Source organism: Cydia pomonella, chromosome 2, assembly GCF_033807575.1.
Source record: "Cydia pomonella isolate Wapato2018A chromosome 2, ilCydPomo1, whole genome shotgun sequence".
Taxonomy (NCBI): domain Eukaryota; kingdom Metazoa; phylum Arthropoda; class Insecta; order Lepidoptera; family Tortricidae; genus Cydia; species Cydia pomonella.
In genome coordinates this window covers 13,234,359-13,258,097 of record NC_084704.1, presented here as the reverse complement: position 1 = coordinate 13,258,097, position 23,739 = coordinate 13,234,359, and the positions used below count along the sequence as shown (strand labels likewise).

Below are 23,739 nucleotides of genomic sequence, written 5' to 3'. Positions count from 1 at the left end.
GGTATTCTTGCTATGCAGCAAAGTAAACAGCGTGAGCGTCGTGAAATTAGCTGAAATACGTACTTGTTGTTCTATTTTTATTTATAATATTCATTACTAAATGACCCGGTGAACTTCGTATCACTTACCTCTTAATATAAACCATATGTATTTTAGAGCGTTATTTTCATCTCCATATTACAGAGTTTCACTTCTTCCGCGCGGAGGGACTCCACGCACACGAGGGATTGCACGTTATTTTCAACACACTTGCTCAAAACGACGTTTTTATTCCACCGATTTTTGACTAATAATCCTAGATATTAAACACGCGTGCCTTTTCATTATATTATCTGACTGAGTTAAGAAGGTAACTGATTGCTAATAATACGCATGGAAACGGAGCCTTCTTAATTTGGTCGAGTAATACATTTTTTTAACCAACTATTAGGTTTCAAATGTTGGTTCAAAGAGGTTTTATCACACCAAACATAATTTGTAGATTAAATTATCTCCTAAATTACATTAATGAATGAACATAACATTTTATCGATTTGATCTCCATCCGTCGAATAGAAATACGAAAATATTAGCTTTTTACATTTTTTTAATTGGCTGTTTGTCGATTTCTTTCGCGCCTTTGCCTTGCGCGCGCAATTAAATCGTGCGTAAAAAATAATAACGCGCCAGCTATTTTCCGTATTTGTCATATTATTGGAATAGTTTTGCATGTTTTTTGTTTATATATTGACCAAAATGTAATTTTCAAGCATTGAAAATGAAGAACACATAAGATTGACGCTGCCAGTAATACTAATAGAGAGGCAAGAGCCGAGAACGATAGCCTTTTACCATCAAAATCGGGTGGAAATAATTGGCGGCATATGAAACTTATAGTCAATGGAAAATCAGCAAAAACGCCCAGTCTTTGTTTGAAAACGTGTTGATTAAATGTTGTTACTTCAATGAAGTGGCGAATAAGTGCATACAAGCCCAGCACGCTTTGGTGCACTTATTCGGTGTTAAAACTGTAAACCACGATTTTGAAAATTGTACTTTTACTGTTTTGTCAAAAAAAAATCTAATTTATAAGTTTTGTTTTTTCCTCGCAAGTGTGTTGAAAAACGTCGTATGAAACGCGTGTGAATTGGTCATTATAGTTGTTAGCTTTGAAGCTGGCCCGCAACGGCTTATCCTTTGACTAATTGGCGCCTGAGCGCGGGCTAGTCCAACGCTCAAAAAACCAGCGTAGGTGCGCTCTCCGATAACGCGCCTTTGTTCCGCATATCGAGGACACATTTTAGACTGGTTCGGTAGCGTTCGACTCGCCGGCACTCAGTAACCGTATAGGGACCACACAAAAAATCACAAATTATTTTTCCATTTGTTCATTTTGAATCTTATTTCAATTTCCATAGAAGTTCTAATTAAATAACTGGTTAAAGTTACTGGGCCCTTTTTTGCAGGTAAGTGGCACGCGCGGTTTTAGTTAACAATAGATAAAGGATAAGCCGTTGGGGGCCAGCTACAAAGCTAACAACTATACCCATATCGGCTTTCTTATTGTGCGCTTGCTTACAGCTCGCGCGCATAATATTGCCTTGTGTGTAATGACTATTATAATAGTAGTAGTATTATAATGTACTATCATAATAGTTTTATCATTATGATGCATAGATACTATAGTATAGTATAGTATATATAATACTAATTATACTTCGTCTTTTGTAGTATTAGATAAATACTACACGATCTTGACGTGTCTCATTATTGAAAAAAAACTTTTGAAAAATAAGTCACAGCAAATATAATATAATTATAAAGCATATATGTTCATTAACATTCTTTTGGTTTTGTAACTAATTAGTTTAAATTTTTTTAAATAGCGTGTATCAATAAAAAGGCACGTCAAGTTAGTGTACTTAGTATTTTCTAATACTAAAGAAAAGGAAGATTCAATAAATACCAACGAAAATAAATATTAGACTATGACATGATTAAAGGCATTGTCCGTCAAATTAAAAATATACCTATTACAATAAAACAAAATATCTCTCAATCTCTAAGTCTACCACAAACCACAAGTAAGTATAAGTATTCCATAATAATTTTACCGAACAACTTACCACACATATTTACCTTATGAAGTATTTGGAAACCTTATTACATCTTATTTATCTAGGTTCAGGTCAAATCCCAAGACGTCGATGACATTTGAATAATTTATCATCTTGATTACCTGGCTCTTTAGCTTTTAGCAAAAATACGTCCAATTAGGAATATCAAGTTATTATTCTTACGAATTGCTTTTGCTACCTCAGTGTCACAAACTCCAACATTTATAATTCGAAACGTAGTGCAAAAGTAAATCACAGGATAATTTTGAGCTATCGCGATTCACATTTTGAAGGTTTAAGTACCCTTTTTTTACTCTGATAAGAGAGTATCTGAATGTAATGTTCGCGCTTCGCGCTTTATCATCAGGATAGACTAAAAGTAGTAATTTGGGTATATCTATAGCAACCAATGAATTCTACCCAAATAAGTGACAGATATGTAGATAAAAATGGTTTAAGCTATGAGCTAGCTAAAAGGTATTTAAATTCGTTTCCCGATCCGGGTGCCTGGTAGCAGTTCACTGATGCAATGGAAGTCATGATAGCAGGCCATCAAACAGTAAAGTAGTAGTTAGCCTTTGAGGGCCTAAGGCTCGATTGGCTGACCAAAAAATTTAAAAGGTTTGGATTTGAATTTTCTAACTTGCTATTTCGATCTAGTTCATCTAGCGGGATGTTACCAGCTCAATCCGTTAGAAGGCTTTTGATTTAGGGCCACCAGACCACAGACACATCTGAGTCTGATGTCGATGGCTATGAATAAAGTAAGATCTGATTGTCATTGTCAGTGGTCAATTAAATCTGTCTTATTGTGAGACCCCATCCGTGATTGTCACAACTATAAGAATACATAGACAAGTACCTAGGAACCTACCTAGGCACAAAATGATGATGTTATTACATTTAAGTACGGCACCTCTTATTCTGTATTAGTACATTACTATAGAGGGCGCGAAATCAGAAAAAAGGGAAAAAGGATTGCAGGCCTAGTAGATATAGACGGCCGAGCATAGAGAGGTCGAAATGGATACGCGGCCGCCGACCGGCTACCCCGTTTCTCACCGAGATTTGTAGTGCTTTGCTCAAATTTGCAATTTAAAAAAATTAGTCAATTTGTTTTATTCGTAGGTTTATACAGCTAAAAACAAATCACGAATCTACTACTATTTGATGGTTGAATGCCTGATGTTGTGTGTAATGTGTGGTTGTATGTAAGGCTGTATGAAATTCCATCGCACCGGATACGTAGTATTTTCGGACCTAATTTGAAGTAAGTTATGTCAACATTTCATTGCAAGTTTGAAAAAAAAAATTTGCAAAAGGTTTAGTATACGACCTAGCTCATAAAATAAAACATTAAGAAAGACGGTAACGCCACGATTACATAATAATTAAGCGCCCTTTTATGACACCCACATTTAAATAGGTTCACGTACATTATAAGGTTCTTCAAAAAAGGAGTGTACAGATTTTTAAAGGGTCGGCAACGCGCATGTAACACCTCTAGAGTTGCAGGCGTCCATAGGCTACGGTGACTGCTTACCATCAGGCGGGCCGTATGCTTGCTTGCCACCGTCGTGGTATAAAAAAATAATAATAATAATAACGCAGAAATTACAATAAGTTGGATAAAATACCTACTATCCACATATTCACTGTTACTATAAAAGTCTACAGGGGAGAAAACATTGTATTTAATGAAATTTACCTTCATTAAAAACCGGTCATGTACAAAAGGTCGCAATAATCATAATATCCTTCATTATTCATAAGTTCATATGATAAAATATTAAAAAGTACTATAAAAAAAACGTCTATTCATATTCACAAACTCAACTCTTTTATTTTTATCAAGAATCACATTTTATATTAAAGAAAATAATTAAGAAATATACGCTTCCGGCAGGACTTGAAACCGCGACATCAGCAATCTGTGTGCGAGTTCAAGTCCTGCTGGACACACATTACATTTTTAATTTATTTCCGTTAATACAAAATTAGTTGAATCACTCGAAGACGTATCTGCTTGATAAAAAAAAATGGTTTAAGAATCAAACAGTTATAGGTAAAAACTTAAGTAAGTCACCTGTTGTAGGTATGTAGTTGTGGCGTGTTCGAATAGACAATACATGTTTAAAAGACACACACAAACAAAACAAATGTCTATTCGAACACGTCACTCAAGTTCACTTAAGTTTTTTACCTATACCTATATTAATCAATAAAGCAGAAAACCAAGAAACTGATAATTAGCCTATAGTTTTCTAAATGAACCTAAAATTCTTAAACAAATAGTACGCGGCCAATTTACAAGCACATAAATTTTAAACACACATAGGTACATATATATAAAAAAAAACTGTTAAAATACGTATTCAACAATACGATGGTTAACTTGACCATATTCAAACTTCAAAGCATTATTACCAATGAAGATAAAAAATATCTTTGAAAGCGAGGGTTTCGATCATGACCATGACCAATTTAATTTATATTCAATAAATTCGATTTTAGTCGTGTACTGGTACATAGTACCACAGAATAAATAAAGACATCTGACAATCTTTCCCAAATTGACTGACACCTATTCACATAATATCAAGCTCTATAAACTTGCGTTGTGGATACTAGAACCAGTGCCAATGTCATAAAGCATTTTCCGCTTTCGAGATTTCAACTCAGGATCAATCAGATACGTAGGCACGGGTCATAAACTCCTTAATAATTGATTTTTAAACGTTTGGCCTAAAGTTGGGGCCGGGCAGTGGGCCAAGGGCGACCGGCATATCTATGGTGTACCGATCAATAGTGCCTGGCTCTAATAGGCCATGCTTCTGCAGAACTCTTCGTCAATTATTACCTACAGCAATTAGCAATCAAGCGGCTGGTCATACATACATTCACTTCACTATTAAATGTTTTCTTCGATAATAATACCAATCACAGTACCAATAAATTACAATCCTGTAACTACACTCATTTTCTTGTTCTATTTTTTAATGAAAATGACCTTAAGAAGATATTAATAAAATTAAGACACGGTAAATATAATTAATCTATAAGTATACAATCTATATCTATAAGTAACACAACTCAAAAACTAAACTATCACAGATTGCAATAACAAGTAAGGATTAAGACGCTTATGCAGTTATCAGCTTAGGTATATTGTAGGATTATAAAGAAGTTACAATATTTACACAAATATACGCATAGTACTAGTATTCACGCGTATTTCAGTCCTGGTTCAACTTTTTTTTAAATAAACGTGCTGCGTAAACAAAAGCTAGATTTGTTTAAAATACCTATAAAGAGTCATAGCGTACTCTTCTGCTTCTAATTTAATGGAGTAAAATTTCTAACAAAAGAAATTTATGAAAGTGCGTGATTAATTACTCCTGGCAACGGTTCTATTGTAAAGTTCTTGCGAAACACTCCAGTTTGTGTAGGTATAATTAAAAGTTTAGTGAATAAGTTTGCTGTATTAGTTATAACGTATTTCAAATAAACTTTAGGGTAAACTGAGCATGTATTGTCTGCAGACTGTTGAAGGCGGTTGGCCTCTTGATTTTATTAATTAAGCCAGCAATGTAAGTGTATGAAGTTGTTAATTGCTGTGTGTTTCACGTTACCCAAGTGTGCAACCTTCCTCGCACAAGACAACGCTTTCACACAAAGCAAGACTAAATAATACAGGATTAGTTGACTCAAGAGTTTCTATTATTAATAGGTACAGAGGTGTCATACCACTATGGCGTCTCATGTGTACAGGGCTAGATTAGGCTATGCATGAAAAATCTACTATATGTATAGTTAGACTATACTAGAAAGTACCTAAGTGTGGATCTTAATACCATAGTGTGTATGTATGGACTCTGAATAATTAAACTAACCTTTAAGCTTTTTTTTGGTATATTATAGGTTACATTAATTTTTAACAAGCAGAAACGTCTGCCAACGATGCTATTAAGCTTAGAATAAATTTAAAAGTGGAAAAATTACTGTCTTGGGTGAGACTTGAACTTACCCATATACCCATATGGTGGAAAGTTTGCTGCCTATGGGTGAGGTCCTGGTGGCTCCTCCTGGTGGCCTATTGGTGGCTCAGATGGCAGAGCGCTGGAGTATCTATCCAGAAGCCGAGAGTTCAAGTCTCACCCAAGACAGTAATTTTTGCACTTTTAAATTTATTCTAATATTATAGGGTAGTTTTTGAATATAGTCGTTTAGTTTTGACTAAACTAAAAGTAAAAATAACAGTACAATGTTTAAATCCAAACCCTTTATTGTATTTTTGGGATTAGATACATGTAAAAAAATTCATATTTCGTATATTCTTGCGTACGGTGAGACGTTATTTAGTTTGTAATCCTAAAATCGTCGTTTGGCATCGTAAAATCGTCTTTATGAGTAGTATAAGTCATACGCTACCGGCTAAAATGATAAAATGTCATTATTTACAAAAAAATATATACTAAGCGTTTTCGGACAAATGTTGTATGACCTTTCCTCGTTGTTCGTGAATCAAGTACCTAGGAAAGTTTATTACACTTGTTATGTTATTCCTTAGCAAAATAAATATAAAGTTACAGCGTCCAACTTTTACCCGTTAAAGTTGGTATTTAGCCAACGGAGCGGAACCCAAAGGTTGAAGTTACCTGCCGGCACTGCGGCTCCTTTGTTGTACTTTATTGCGAAGTTATAAAATAAACTAAACTAAATGGACTTAGTAATTAAATTAATTGCAAAAAACTTTTTAATTTTTCATGTCCATGTCATAGAAAGCTAACCATAATAAGTTCATTCTTATACAGTATCTAAGAGGAGTTTAAAACATGCTTTGGCAGTGTTATTAGCGTAACAGGAAATCGATTCGAACTTACCAATACACCAAAGAGGGTTTTTACAATAAGTACCTATTAATACCGATATTTGTAATTACACTCTTTTAACTAATAAAACTTTTAAATCTTAAAAATATATAAAATATTCTCGGGTCAGAGGTGTAGTGTTAGAGCCGTTGTAGCTTTATTTGACGTTCATAAGCGCATTGTAATATGCCTACTTATTATGTAATCTATATCTCGCATGAGAGGAGGCCTCTGCCCAGCAGTGGGACATATATAGGCTTAATTATTATTATTGTTCTATAATAATAAACTATCTTATCTTAATGCATGTTTTAAAAAAAATCTTCTCGGGTAAAACAACAGTTTCATTCCAATGTAATTGCACCTAAGCTATTTTAATGTTTAAGTTAAGTATTAGTAACTTTATATATATTTTTATATCGTTCCCGTCTTCGCAATTTCCAGTATTTCCATTTCAAATGCTGTCCGCACCGCACGATTTCAGCACGAACATTTGGCTCAACTTTTACTTGCAAAACGGGGACAAGATTTTCATAATTTTGATGTAGTATAATTCGACTACTTGTTGGGTGTCAAAATCAAATTTGGAACATGGAAAGTGTAAAGTATATATTAAACTCAAAAATGGTTTTTATTTAGCAAATGTAAGTAAGTAAGTAAATATTCTTTATTGCACCAACAATTATACATTACATTATGTAATTACATATTATTGAATTTCTTTTTGCATTTCTGCGTTCATAAAGTATGTGTAATATTTTTGGTTAAAAGTTATACTGACTACTCTACTTATCGTGAAAATTTTAAAGATATACAGATGTTAAGAAAAGCTGTAAAGTAACACTAGGATTTCTTAAAAACCTCTAATCATAAGCTGTATTATGACATGACCTTACTAGTCAAAGTGTGTAGAGGCACCAAGTGGTGAACAAAAAACCGGCCAAGTGCGAGTCGACCTCGCGTAAAAAAATACGTTTGTTGTAAGGGAGGCCCCTTGAATATTTATTTTATTCTGATTTTTAGTATTTGTTGTCAAAGCGGCAACAGAAATACATCCTCTGTGAAAATTTCAACTGTATAACTATCACGGTTCATGAGATACAGCCTGGTGATAGACGGACGGACGGACAGCGGAGTCTTAGTAATAGGGTTCCGTTTTATCCTTTGGGTACGGAACCCCTAAAAAGCCATTATTGTGTAGGGAGGTCGACCGGGCAACTTAAACCATCGGGTAAGTTGAATCACTTGTCAAAAGTCATATGAATTTGCATTAATGCAACATTACAAATCACTCGCTTAACGGAACGGAAAAATTAGTTTATCAGTGGAAAAAAACATCTATAAGGACTTAGCTACATCTCAATAACGGCGAACAAACGTCGCATCGTTATCGATTGGAAGTTATAAAACATTCACGAATATGTACTATCGTGTGCCGCGTTCAAAATAGCAGTCATATCTATCTAATACGTAATGTTTACTTTTTCTGAACTCGATATATGTAGGATAGGATCGAAGCTACAACAAGAGACTTTAAGGTTTATAAAAATATTTCATTGAAACTGCTATTGCCCACAATGTAAAGGTCTCTCGAATACCCGTACTAGTATTTATATAAAACCATTGGAAGCATAATCAGTTTGCTAGAATAGCAAAATTGTCGTGCCACTCCTGCGTGTATAATATAGTTTATACAGCAGCGATTAATTTCATTACACGATCGACCGGTTTTCGTGGAACCTACGCCGTAATTGCCGAAACCAATTAGCATTGATTATCTTCATGTACGTAACTAAAAGCTGTATATACTCATGATTGTACACAAATAACACAATTCAAGCGTTGCAAGTTCTTTAGTACTCAATAAAACTAATTAATTTATGATATATGTATAGAAGATTAGTTAGTGATGATGGTGAGTGTTATTCAATTAAGGCTTTTTAGAATCACTTCTTCTATGTCCTGCCCATTTCCCAGTTTAGCTGGCAGTACGTCGGACCTTCTATATTAAAGAATAATTCACCATACGAGAAAGAAAAATAAAATATAATGATATGATATTACTCTACATAAATAGTACAATATAATAAAAAAATGTCACCCCCAATTTACGTGTAGGGGAGGTACTGTAAAAAAAATTAAATTTTTAGATTTTATGGTACGACTTTGTCGGCTTTATTGATTTATATATCCATGCCAAATTTCAGCTTCCTAGCACTAACGACCACGGAGCAAAGCCTCGGACAGACAGACAGACAGACGGACATGGCGAAACTATAAGGGTTCCTAGTTGACTACGGAACCCTAAAAAACCATTCTTATCTCATCAGAAGTTCGACGATGTAAAATTTAGTAGCACCATAAAATCGTAGCAGATGCTACGTTCTCGGTCCCGTAGCGCTGTCTACGTTTCGGCGCATCGTGGCGAGACGAGTTTCATTACGAATTTACGTTTAGCACTTAAGACCAATGCAACACGAGTCACTTTGCTTAGAAATCTCCGTGCTAAGTCATCCATATTCATTACTTTTGAGTGTAGTTGCTGCGCTTTACACTCAATTATTCAGCTCGTGATGTTAAAGTTTAGTGAGATTCCAAGTTTAACTTTGGGAACTAATCTGAAGTAACAGTTAATCAATTGTTATGTTTTACGAAGTAACTTGAGATAAAGTCGCTAAAAATACCATAACGTAGCTACTAAGAACAATAAATGAATAAGAGGTAACGTATCAAATGTCCCGTTGACTATAGGTAGCTTGCTAAATAAAATAGAAATAACATCGTTCTATCTCATTTCATACATCAAGATAACGCACGAAGGTCACGAATGTGACAGGCAATAAATAAAATAAATTGAGCCAATAGACTTATTATTTATATAGAAAATATGTGCCAAAGCTCATTCCGCTAATCCAACAATACAATCAATCAAACACATCATCAACGGCGTTCGTTTGAAGACAAGCGTCCTCAAATCAACGACAGCCACGAGTTGACAACGCAATCAATGGCCTTTGATTGCCCCTTCAATCAAGGAGCCTCCACAGAGTTAGGTCTTAATTTATTTAAGGCACGGTACAAGCCGGCTGAGCTCGAACTAGTTTAAATGTATACCAGCAAAAATAAATATAATGCAAAAGCCCTTCTCCGGTGTATTGTATACATTAAAATGGTGTCAAAGACAGTTGCGACAAATATAGCTAGGTCATACACAGATTTAAAAACAGTTGTCTTGTAGGCAATAGTATTACATTAGCAAGCAAATAAGTAGTATAGAGGCTGATGAGATAAAAGTACAGTCGGAAAATTAGGCTTTATAACCCTTAATAATTCCTTTGCATGATTTTACTGATTCGTATGCTCAATTTTATAAAAATTAGTTCTCTTATCCTAAATAAGTAATCAAATGCTATAGGTAGTAATAAAAGATAAGGTTAAATTATACAAATCCGATAGAAAACCAAAGTAAAGTAGTTGTCTAGACTTAGAACAAAAATAGATATTGATCAATAGCATGTCTGGTTCAGAACTAAAACAGCGGACGAAAGGTTCAGCAGTTCAATCAAAGGGTTCAATAATCATAGGGTTTGGAAATATAAATAAAAATTACGCCGACATTTTTATCATTCAAAACCTCTCGTACGTCAGCAATATTACTACTCAATTCTACTTGCGGTTTGTAAACGCGCATTTTTATTAATGGAGTATCGATACAAACCGATAGGGTTTCACGACACTTTTCTCTTTAGTTCAATGTAAGATATTTTTAGAATAAATAAATAAATAAAAAATTATGAATCCCAAACATTATGTATCTAGGCGCCCCCACTGCGTTCTGAAACCGCAAGAAAATAATCGCAGTGCGTGCTACGCCTAACGCAGGTCTATTTATTTATTATGACCTCGTCAATTCTGTTTTTAACCCCTTGTATCTCGTAAATAACCATGTAGTAGTTTAATTTGTATTGATGAACGATCTTTATAAAATTCAGTAGATGAGTAAATAAAGTGTACAACGTTTTGAAAGTTTAAATTAATATCAATTTAGGTTATGTTGGGTTTGTGACGAACAACACCACGTCGGAAACTCCTTAGAGCTGCATTTCAATTCCCGTTGATCCGATTGATCCGCGGGAAAAGTAAAGGTTTTTATCGAGCGGTGTGACTCGGAGTCAACGGTAAGTGATCTCTTGGAAGATTATAAGTAGGTAGCTTACTGATTCTGCTGATATTCTAACAAGGAACTTCTGGGAGTCGCCCATCTCAGATGGCGGTAATCGTGGTAAATTGTCTGCAATCCTGTTGCTGCCCCCACCCCGTGAAAGGACGTACCGGGTGGTTACCAGCGAGTTCGACCTAGTCGTCCTAGTTCGGCTAGACCGTAAGAATAATATATATATTTTCAAGTGACTGTATGCTGTTGTCTGTTCACGGCTAAATAAAGTGACCATTACTGCTACAAGATTTTAATTTAGCTTGTGTATGTCCGATTATAAATATTATACACGCCATAAGCAGTGAAATAAAATCAAGACGCAAAATGGTTTGGTCATTGAAATGTAAAACCAAAAGATCCCATTTTATTCTGTCAATATAATTAGGTACCTCGTTTATTTATTTACCTATGATCATGTATTACCTCTGATAAAGTACAATCAGTTATAGAAATAGATATAGAGATCAAATCTGTAGAAAAAATATTGTATTTATTTGTGAACCCAGAAACTTCCGAGATACGATTGCATATAATAATTATTCATGATAATCATGATAGATGCTGTAGGACAATTAATTAATTTAAGTAGTGCGTCGTTTGTACAGACAAATAAATTTAAAGCTTACATTGTTGGCTAGACATTAACCTGACGTATTTTTGTCACTTCACAAGAAATAATCGATTTGACCTATCAGGCAACGGTCTAGTTGTATGATAAATGATGTTTAATGCGAGTCTGGTTCTGCCGCGCCTTGCTAAGCGCCCACGCTTGTGTTACAAACGGTTACAATAAATAATTATTTACCGCCAGCAGCGGGATCAGCCTGTCGACCCTCGTCAGCGCGTGGTGATAGAAATTAGCCGCTCTTTGTAGTCTGCGCTACAATTTAGCACTGAATAGAGAGGGTTAGTTGCGCATGATTTACTACCATGTGAAGGGAAATATAAAAATATTAGATATCGCCAGTGTCCTTGATAAAGGCCCTATCACACTTACTGGCAATTTGCGAGGCGAGCGCGCAACAAGTTCGCTGCGAGTGCGCAACGAGTTCGCCGCGAGCGCGTTGCGATTTCACCGCGAGCGCGCAAGGTATTTTGAAAGGATCTCAGTATCTTAGTACGCAGATTTTTGTCAGATCTAGAAAAATATTTTTATCGAAATGAAATTTTATTTGAAGCCCAGGCTGATATTTTTACTGTCACATCGAGTTTGACTGAGCAGTTTTGTGTTTTATTATTTTATTTAAACATTATTGCAGATAATAGTAGTTTATGTGACTGCTACATAATGAAAGGCATTAAAACACAAGTGTGGGTTTAAGAAACGAACGAAGTGAGTTCACTCAGACTTTTTTTACGCATGTCACACATTTGTAGTTTTTTTTTAAATTCAGAGACAAACTAGAGTCGGAGGCCTACTCCCGTATCGTTCGATACAAACTAACATGCGAGAGTTGTCAAAATTGTATGCAATTTACATTTCATGTCGAATAAAAAGAAATCTCGACTAATATTAGAATAGAGGTCGATCCAATTGCTTTTTCAGATATGTTCGAAATTTGAATGTCACAACCAATTCGATTTTGATGTAGTAATGAAGCAATGACGACATTTTCCAGATAAGAAATTATCTTAATGTTGGCCATTATATAGGGATTTTTAAGGCATCATAGAAGGTTTATGATATGTGTGTAGATAAATATAATATTATGTTTATTATTTTTCCTGTAGTATGCCTAGGATAGGCACTTATCTAATTCCAAGATAAGAAAACATGCACGCAATTTCCAATTCAGAGCGGAAACTAGATTTTGTCGAGATTGGTCCGGTTTTCTCGTGTGTTTTCCTTAACTGCAAACCTTGTGGTAAATATTTAACGATAGTTCGTCTATACATGTCTATGTTCCGAGACTTCACGGGCTTTGGTTTATATACTATACTTACCGACTTACGAATCCTTGCCCATGACTCAATTTTATGATTAGTTAAAAAGTACCCTGTACACACGCAAACCCTATAGATAGGCGAGTCTATGATTTATTCTTCCATTTTCCGCGTGTCACGATTAAGCTTATGAAGTGTCCGGCACTTTTTAAAGGGTCGTTAGAGTAATTATAATAATAGTAAAAGTTTGTTGAACCCAATCAACGTGAAAAGCTTTTTTAACATTGATTATAGTGGCCCGACTAAATAACGTGATATCATGTGTTTTTTTACCTTTCAACATTTTACAATTACAATCCATTAGTATATAGTACTTGTATAACAATTTTGACTTACGTTAAATTTATTTCAAGTCTGCGATGCCTTAATGCAATGAAATTATAGTCGTTATACATTTGAGGACGACCCGGTTTGACCCAGATATACAAGGCTTTATATTACACTCCATTACACATTCACAACACGACTGTCTTGACCACTAACCGAAGGTCAGATCAGACCAGACTCGGTTCTGTCGAATAAATAGTCTAATCATGATGGATGTATACTAAATAGATTAGTCTATACTACTCGTAGTACTACTAAACACACACTATACTAGTCTACACTACTATTAGTGTTATTTAAAACTAGATAAATCTAGGTAAACCTGCACAAGACGTGTCTTATGATGATGCGCCTTATAATAACTATTTTTTTCTTTAGATAGCGCTAACATTAAAACTCTAGAGAAATTTTAGTTAGCTAACTACGCAGTTTCTATTATAGGAAAATTTAAATCACAAAAGATAAAGAGAAACTTTCTCAGAAATATCTAACTCCAGAAGAGTTAAAAGCGCCCATAGACTGCGGGGGCTACTTAACTTCAACCGGTACGTACTATTATTTACCAAGGTTGTGGTAAAAAAAATAGCGCTATATAAAGTAATTAAATTCCCTGGAAATCTCTAGCTCTTTTGTAAAGCTTCACGCTATTTATGTACCTAAATATTTTTGAAGTTGTTTTAAATAAGTCACCTTCTACTAAGAGGCATTCACGGTAAAGTAAAAGGGTCTAACCTTTTTGTGTATATTTTTAAACATCGCTCTGCCATTGTGATCTAAATTGTGAAGTCTATACAAAAATATTTTAGGTCAAGCCGTGAAAGAAAAATGATTCCTACGAAAATAGGTTAGTTGTAAAAGTTTTTTGTAAGATTATATTTGAAAGTACATTTATGCGAGATAAAAATTTAATATTATATAAAGATATTTATACTAAAACCGGGTAGAAAGGCTCTCATTATTCTTTGAAACAGTGGGCAAAATAGCTTTTTCTCCAAAAAATTGCCAATTGCCTTTTTATCCACTAATAATTTGATGCAAAAGAGATTGCCGTTCAATGAATGGAGGCCCGGCCCGCTTTTAACACGCTTCAAAGGTCGGTTTATATCTACAGACATCGAGCGTGCTAGACACGTGCCGTGGCAGATAAAATAATATTTTTCGGTACACATATATAAACTTATTTAATCTATAGTTACACGGCCGCGCAAACGCCGACAGATATACTGAATAGAAGAATATTATTTTGTCTGTCAGGGCACATAGCTAGCATGCTCAATCTCTGTAGATTTTTAATTAACTGACCTTTAAACCAACGGTAATATGACGACAATGACGGACTGATCGTGTTTTACTGTTTTTTCAAAATTTATTACGGAAAAATGAGACTAGTTCCGTAATTTTGAGGTTATCTTTTGAAGTATTATTAGAGTATTAGGTACTTTTATACCAGAAACACTGAGTTCCGCGGAGGTTGACTTTATTTAAGAATATAGTCTCTATCAATTACGGCTTGTTCAAATACGAGGTTAAAATCCTCATCACATATATATTCATGCAATCAAAACACAATTCTCCAACTACTATTAGTTAGTCGTTACAATTGACTCAAATCAACGAGAAAATTTACTCTAACCTAAGACACGCTTGTATAGTTCGTGACATCCATGATGACGCGCAAATTTGTTAAATATAACCTTTATTAAACATGAGAATACAAGTCAAGGAACGCGTCTTCGTAAATAAATGACACGATAGTACTATTAATATTATCATATGTAGGTGTTGACAGCTAAGCTAGCACTGAAAGTGAGGCGGATTCTAATTGTTAACACAGTTTAAGTTAAATCAGTTTTTTTTATTAAAGAAAAAAAAGCATTAAAGGATTTTCGCGTTTCAGGTAGGCTTCCGTAGCTCAGTTGGTTAACCCATTCACCGCTAATCACGACACGCGGCCCGATTCGAAGAATGATAAGGACACGTTTAAGATCTTTAAAAGATCGATAACTAAACGACATATCAAAATTGACGTTTATTTCGATTTCACTGTGATCCCAATAAGATTTATCTACGATATTTCTAACGTCAAAGTGAAATTGGTTGCCCAAATCGAGCCGCTTCTGTCAATTATACGACATACAACCGATATCTAAATGAGAACTTATCTAAACCAGTAGGGCTAAGATGGTCGGCTCTTTATCATTTGTCACCATACCTGTCACGTTCTAACAAGTATGTAAGCGCGAAAGTGACGGGCATAGTGACAAGTGATAAAAATGGAACCATGATACCGCTGCTGCAGCGTTATCATGGTCGTATTTTTTCATATTTCATCTTAGCCCTGCAGTAGGGCTAAGATGGTCGGCTGTTTATCGTTTGTCACCATGCCTGTCACGTTCTAACAGGCATAGTGACAAGCGATAAAAATAGAACCATGCTGCCACTGCAGAACTTATCGTTATCGTATCTCATTCTTCGAATCGGGCCGTCTTGCCTCTACGAAGCATTTACCCTACATAACCCATACTCTACATAAATCCATGTTAACGTTGCGACCGTAGCTCAGCGGTGGATGTGTTAAGAGCGATGCACGGATTGCAGAGGTCGCGGGCTCAAGTCCTGCGAGATGCGTAGATTTTTCCATCTTTTCTTTCATAAACATTTTTTGGTAACACTCGAAGACGTATCTGCTTGATAAAAACATTGTTTGTTAAAACAGGTTATAAATTAGATGTACATTGTAAATAAATATTGTGGAATTGGAAGGGTCCTAGGAACTTTCTAGAAACCGTTTTCAAACCTTTTCCTACTATCCCTTAGTAGCACTCATGGGGATAATATAAAGAAATTTTATGTACGAGTATTGGACCTTTACTACAAACAATGAGTATTTAAAATATAAACACCGTAACAAAGTTCTTCTCAATCTTTATTTTTATTTTTATTTTATTTGTATTAACTTATGAACAATGTTTCGCGTATTTATCCACTCACATGCTTCATATTTTTCAGTGACTTCTATTATTATAATAAAATAAGGGTGACAGCTGGTAACTACAGTTACCAAAAGCAAGTGAGTGGTTATGAAGAATTGAGTATACTCGTAGCTATGTAATCGATTTTTTTAAATTAAATACATTTTACATTCATTTTTGAGATAATTGAACACGTATCGGAGATAAATAACCATTAGTATTAATGGATAAACTTTTGCAATAAAATAAAACCGGGACTTATATACTGTACTAACGTTGAATTAACGGTAAAAGCTTGTTTTGACTTCCTGACAGTCCGCCTGATGGTAAGCAGTTACCGTAGCCGATGGACGCCTGCAACTCCACTCCAGGTATTACATACGTGTTGCCGACCCTAACAGCAGGAACACAACACTATGAGCATTATGATAAGAGTACGTAAAAATGAACAAACAAATTTTAGTTTTAAAACTCAGCTACGGTATAGTAGAAAAACCGCGCAACTTATTTATCTACCAACAGTTGTTAAAGTTGTATTGTGTCAGACGATCTATCTACCCCATTTGCACTAAGCATGATTTTTGGGACGCTAACTACAGTATGTATTTTTGATATTACCACAAACTTAAACTAGACGTAGCGTAGGTTTTAGTGCTGCAAAACTATTTGCAAAAGTTTTTTTTTTAATTTAGTGTTAATCACCAGAGCATAATACATTTTTGAAAAAAAATTAAGCGGTAATGTATTTCGTACATCATGGTCACTTGTGACAGTTGTGACGTCGCGTCATTAAATTTGCAACGTTTTGAGTTAAAACAAAGTAGTGATACATTGCTTGCTGAATTATTTATTTATTTATTTATTTACTATGGAAAAATAGAAGTCGTCCATTTTTGATAAAACCTATGAAAGTGTGTTCACTGTGGTCTAAGGTAACTGCTCTTTGATTACATAATCAAATATACACGCTGTATACGTACCGACGCACACATACGCTGAAGCTGTCAAATTGAAAGTAAACCAAATTGTTTGTGGAAACAATACAGCAATTTGTATGCAAAATCATTGTTCGGCGGCCCCGCGGGCTTATGTTCAAATATGGGTAGGTATATTTGTCGCGTATTGTTTATTTTGTGTTATGCTTCTTTCTACAAGGTTTTTGGTCGATGATTATGTTTACATGCAAGGATGAGTTTAATATGAAATCACTTACATACAGACGTAGGACGCAATTCAATCGTTAGTTACCTCAATTATTAATCGGATTAATTAATATAAAAAATAGACAAAGTATTATTATACAAGCTAAAGCCCTAGTTACATCGATAAAAAACTTGCGTTATTACTTGCTACTAGAAAATAAAAAAAATTATTGTTGTAAATTGTAATAAATCTGAGACTACAATATAGCCAATTTTTATTGTTGATTTTTGGAAGATGTTAATAGTACAGTTAATTGTAAGTATAACACTACCTATCTTTTTAAATTCGGTGTGATAACTAACAATTTATATTGTTGAGGCAGGAAATACAGGGTGCCGTTTTCCGACGACCAATTTTTCGGATGATAGTGAATCACAGTTGTCAGTGGTAACTACCTACATATAAAAAAGAAAAAAGTAAGTAATATGGTAACAACGAAAACTACCAAAAATAGTGAAGTAAGTATTTTTATTACGCTGAAATATGTAATATTCAACTAATAACTTTTAAACAATTACTCAAACAATCAGGGTGATTCTTAAATTGTGTCCAAAATATATTTTTTCATAAAAGATTTTTATTTTTCACATATTGTTACGTATAAAAAGCATTTTTTGATGCATATGGTCAAGCTTAATACCCTCAGGAAAGGTAAATAAAATGAGTACATAATCACGGTTGTCACAAAGTGTCCCTCAGTCGTGACGTTTCGGCATTTTGGCGGCCAACTCCACTATTTTGAATTATACAATATTTTTAATATAGCCTAAGTTACTCCCATGACTACGACACATCGAATGACAGCTCATACGTTGAAATTCGTCATACTAGCGCTGTAGAGCGTGACAAAGAATCGGATACACATCATACATCCACATACACGCGGAAACCATTTTTCTGCTTTGGGCAGTTGGGCAATAATAACAAATGAACGTAGCTAATAAAATCCATTTCTAAAGAGTGAATATGCCTCTAAATTAATCAAACGAATTGAGAATGTCACGACCACGTGTCTATATGACACGAACGTGGATTCAATAGTCCGTGGCGGGGACAGAATTTTGAGGCCACTGTCGTGACAATTTGAAACATGTTCGGTATTACCTAAAAATTACCTTTGACTTTGCAAATATTAAATAATTAGCTCAATCTCGAATGTATTAGGTATATCTTATGTTACAAACAATAACGTGAAATGAGTACTGACTTTTAAAACTCAAACACGGCGGTGACGCGTTAAGGTTGACCTTTTTTTTAATTAACACAAATAAATAATTTTCGGTAACACTTCTCCCTTCAGCCATTTGCAAATCTGACAACAACACAGTATTGCTGTTCTAAAAAAAAAGCGTTAAAAAGGCTGCCAGACGTAAAGGTAACTTTCTACCGAGTCCTGCATGTTTATATTACCACGCGCGTCGGTGACACGAAAACTGATCACAAGATGTATGTTATTAAAATTGTTATAAAGTCGTTATATATCCATACAATTTTTAAACCGTATTGTGGAATAGGTGTAAGTGTTAACATTTGATATAAAATTATTCCAAAAACACTTTCAAAGAAAAATAAAATATCATAAAATCCGAGGAAGTCACACTACACGTTCCGTGACATTTAGAACTTCTTAATATGTTTCTAATAAATGCTCTTAGGATATTAGGTTGACATAAAACTAGAGGTAAATTACTAAGTATATTGATATTTAGTTTACTTATTTTCTTAAAAATATATGCTATTCTTACAGGTAACACAATTGTTATTTTGACTGTTTTTAATTTAAGTTAATTTGTATTGTATTTTCGATTGTTTGTGATGTAATTATGGGTCTTTCACCTGAAATAAACGATTTCATAATATCGTTCCCCTGGCTTTGGTTCACTGTGATTTTCATTCCCGTGTGTTTTGATATAAAATGTATTCTTCATGGGCATGTACAATGTTAAATCATATGTCAAGTAAATGATTATTTACTTTCATGGATTAAGTAAAAATTATCGTAATCATAACAGTTGATCAAAGACATACTTATTTATTTTCCCCTGGTTCTCATTCCATGCCTTTGGACTGGGGTTTCAACTAAAATCAACGTGTGGTACTTCGTTCTATAGATCTTAAAAATAACATTAAGTTGCTAAGGGTGTTCTATGATTCAGTGTATTATTTTGGAACGAATTGTTCCGAAATTCATTGTCATTATGTCATTCCTTGTCATTCCCTTATCGGTATTTTTCATTCCCTCGTCGCTTTTACATTCTTTTTATCGATTTTATTATTCCCCTGATAGGTAATAAATTGACCAAAATGTATGCCTATTCGATTGATGGGCTTATATTGAAATTATATTTAATAATCTGATTTCAAAGAACGACCCTTCAATGCCCGCCATAAGCTAATTGGTTGGCTAATGGTTTCAAGAGCATGGACAAATAAAGTATAGACTAACATTATCAACACAGAATCGCGTTCCTCTGAAATGAAAAGTTTGATCGGGATATCCATAATTGCACAACGCCGTCTATTAGGAACTACTTTAATTATCAGACAGTTAGACAAGAGGTTGAAGCACCGAACCAAGTGTAATGAACTGATACTGCTGTTAAATGGCTATAGCAGTTGCCTAAACTTACAGGAAAGCGATTTTGTAAAGACATTGTTAGTAAGCGATTTTGCTAAGTATAAAACTTTAATCGTCTTTGTCAAGACTAAGATATATTATTAAGGTATAAAAGTAGAGCGATATAATTTTAAAATCTGAAAAAAAAAGAAATTAAAAACAGTTTAAGTTCTAAGATGTACATTATCAAAAACCATCCTGTATATGTTAACATTATAGTATTTTTCAAACTCGATGGGTAGGGTGACAGGTGTTATCTCTATATAATTTTTAACCTGAAAAAGGCCAAATCTCGCAAAATCGTATTGAAACGACAGCTGTCAGCGTACCCATATAAAAAAAAACTATAGATAGCACCACACACGAGCTGAAGAGTTACATGCGCGTTGCCGACCCTAAACTCCTCCCCCCCCCCCCCCTCGTTGAGCTCTGGCAACCTTAGTCACCGGCAGGAACACAATACTATGAGTAGGGTCTAGTGTTATTTGGCTGCGGTTTTCTGTAAGGTGGAGGTACTTCCCCAGTTGGGCTCTGCTCTAGATCTGGAATGACATCCACTAACTGTGCCCTACCACACAAAGCGAGATGAAATTCACAATGCCCATACCTCTCTTATCACAATGCCCATCTCTCTCTTTGAATGGCAATTTTAAGAAAGGGACGATTCGGTACGTTTTTCTTATTGCTCCTTGTCAAGTAAAATCAAACTGAAAAGCATACTTACTTTACTCTTTGCTGAAAAGTCATATTAGTCATTGACGTTTTGACAGTATCCTGTTAAATAAATTATGTGAATTGTTCGTAAGGCATGCGGATTACAAATCAGAGGTCGCTGGTTCAAACCCCGGCCCGTGAAAACGAGTTTTTTTTTCTAATAAACGTGTTGAATTTTTTAGTTTTTTTTATATAATAAGTATATTTGTTTTACATAAAGATTACCTAGGCTATACAAAAAATGGTATGAATAAAATTAAATATTTCGTGTCATTAAAATATGCTTTTAATACACATATTTAAAAGAATAACTTTATTTCTGTATAAGACAGACAAGATTTACTTTTACAATAAAATAGAAAATAAGCAATATAGATATTATATAGGAACAAAAAAAGAAAACAAAAAGTTACGATTAGATTCGATGGGTCTATAGATGACTCGCATTTTTTCTTTGGTGTCTACACGACCACACAGCTACCGATACATTACAGAAGCTGTCGAAATTTCCTTACCCGTTGTAATTGTTCAAAGAGTATTAGACTTTGACGTAGCTAAGCAAACACGCACACATGCGTAACGTATAGGCCTGTAAAGATAGCTCCATTCGTAGTAGACCTCGGATTCCGTTACTAGTTAATAGAGCTACGACTCAACGTTTATTGGATATGTCGATTTTACGTAATTTGGAGCGCTGCGCGATTTGACATAGGTCTTACCTCTTTGAGGCACCACGGCCATCTAACATTACTGGCATAAAGGACGCATTTATGACTTTGACGCATGACAGAAAGAGAAGCCGAACTGCGTAAAATGGGCGTTTTCTGTTGAATTCATAAAATCAAAATCGAGAATAAATCCGTTTGTATAAGATAATAAGTTAATGTTTAGTTGAATGATGTTTAAGACGAGATGAAAACCTTTACTTTAAAGTGGATTATGCTGGATGAAGAAGTGTTTTCTAGTTGCACTGAGGTAAACACTAAAAATGTAGATGTAACTTTGGATTTATATTCTATCGAGAAAATTGTAAGCCTTTTTGTTTCGACTAGTATCATACCTCTTATCATATAGTCAAGATACATATATCCGAAAATCACGTCTGTTTGTTTCCGGGGCTAGCCACTGCCACGCTTCAAAGATCCCGTTATTTTTCGATGCAGGGCCTTAAAAATGATATAAAACTGAATCACGGCCGCTTCATAGCTCGCCGTATGTAAGTAATTAATGATTCAAGACCCTTGAATTGGAAGTCAAGTAGTTTGTAGAAAGGGTTACTAAATAAATAATTAGTCCTTTGCTATTCTACAATATAAATATTTAATGAAATGTCAAAGTGATGACTAGTGCCGAAGTGACCTAACATCACCATTTAATTACAAGGCTATTGTATAATTGATAAAATGCTGAATAATTACATTGTGCCTTTAACTAAGAGACTATCTACTCGTGTTTGTAATTTAAATCCCTTGGAGGCTTGCCTTTTTATTATATAGAAACTAGCGACCCGCCCCGGCTTCCACGGGTAGGACCTTAAGAAATTATACATTTTTTTTTTTACATTTTATACACTATATTGATAGGTTAAAACCGCATGCAAAACCGTTCAGTGTGTGGTTGAGTAGTTTTAGAGTTTATCGCGAACATACATACAAACAGACAGACGCGGCGAGGGACTTTGTTTTATAAGGTGTAGTGATGAGACTAAAACAGAAATATTCCAAAGTAAGTTATAACACATGACCATTTAATATAAACTAATAAAATATCCTAGAGATTTGTTTGTACTAAGTTGTAAGATACTAATTTTAAATTAAATTATTTCGTTTAATATATAATTAATATTGGTTATTTCAATAAGTATCCATAATCCAATAACAAGCAGATTGTTCCGTGATTGTTCCAAATAACCTTTGCCCTTCATTCGACACAATCGAACAATGAAGTATTCTATAAATCTGTAACATTAAGCCTAAATCCTTGCATTGTTAAGTTCATACAATGTCTTGTACTGAAAATGGAAAGCTCAGGTGATAAAGTAACAAAGCGTAAATAATACCTATCATAAAATATAAGATTTTCAAGCTTTACCGCAAAGAGCAAGTGCGGGAGAGTTAAATTTTCATAATGAAAAACTGTCAATTAATTACGTATTTTTAATATGGTTGTGACCGAGTTGCATAGCAATAACGTAGTGATTATATTCTCTTTGATCAATAGCAGCGCCTTTTGAAGCGTTAATAATGCCGGCCGTGTTCCTTGCTTGCTGCTTATTGGCGAATTTACGAAAAAAATAACTGCGCAAGTAAGAATGTTAATTGAAAAGTTTTGTAGTTGAGGAACAATTTTAACATGTCAATAACCCAGATCGAGCCTTAAGTTTTTTATCAATGTAATTTTAGGAGTGCAGAAAAAGCTCGATCTTAATAAATGAAGTGCCGACGGATCCATACTCCGTCCACTCCCTATAACGAAGAGTACAAAATCAAAATGTTCAGGGATTCATTAAATTTGTAAATAAGTACTGTAATGGCAAACTAAGAATCATAAGGCTTTTACCTTATCCTTAGCTCTACGGAAAAAACTGAATTTAAGATATCTATAGTTACATTATTTATATGGTCATTTTATTTTAATCCAAAAATGCAGATAAATTTAAGCCAGTAGTACCAATATACATGTTAAGAGTCCTATAGGTGTTATACAAGGTTAGTGTGTTTCCACACAAAGACAATGAAGAGTACTTAAGAAAAACACAATAATATACGATTTATAGGGT

General features: G+C 34.4%; 2 protein-coding genes across 2 annotated transcripts in view; both read right to left on the bottom strand.

Annotated features, from left to right (window-relative positions):
- LOC133534432 (uncharacterized) overlaps nucleotides 1-23,739 on the bottom strand; it is a 107,664-nt gene that overhangs the window by 70,048 nt on the left and 13,877 nt on the right. The gene's annotated exons all lie outside the window — the stretch shown is intronic.
- Nucleotides 1-23,739, bottom strand: part of LOC133534437 (IDLSRF-like peptide) — a 120,481-nt gene that overhangs the window by 95,852 nt on the left and 890 nt on the right. The gene's annotated exons all lie outside the window — the stretch shown is intronic.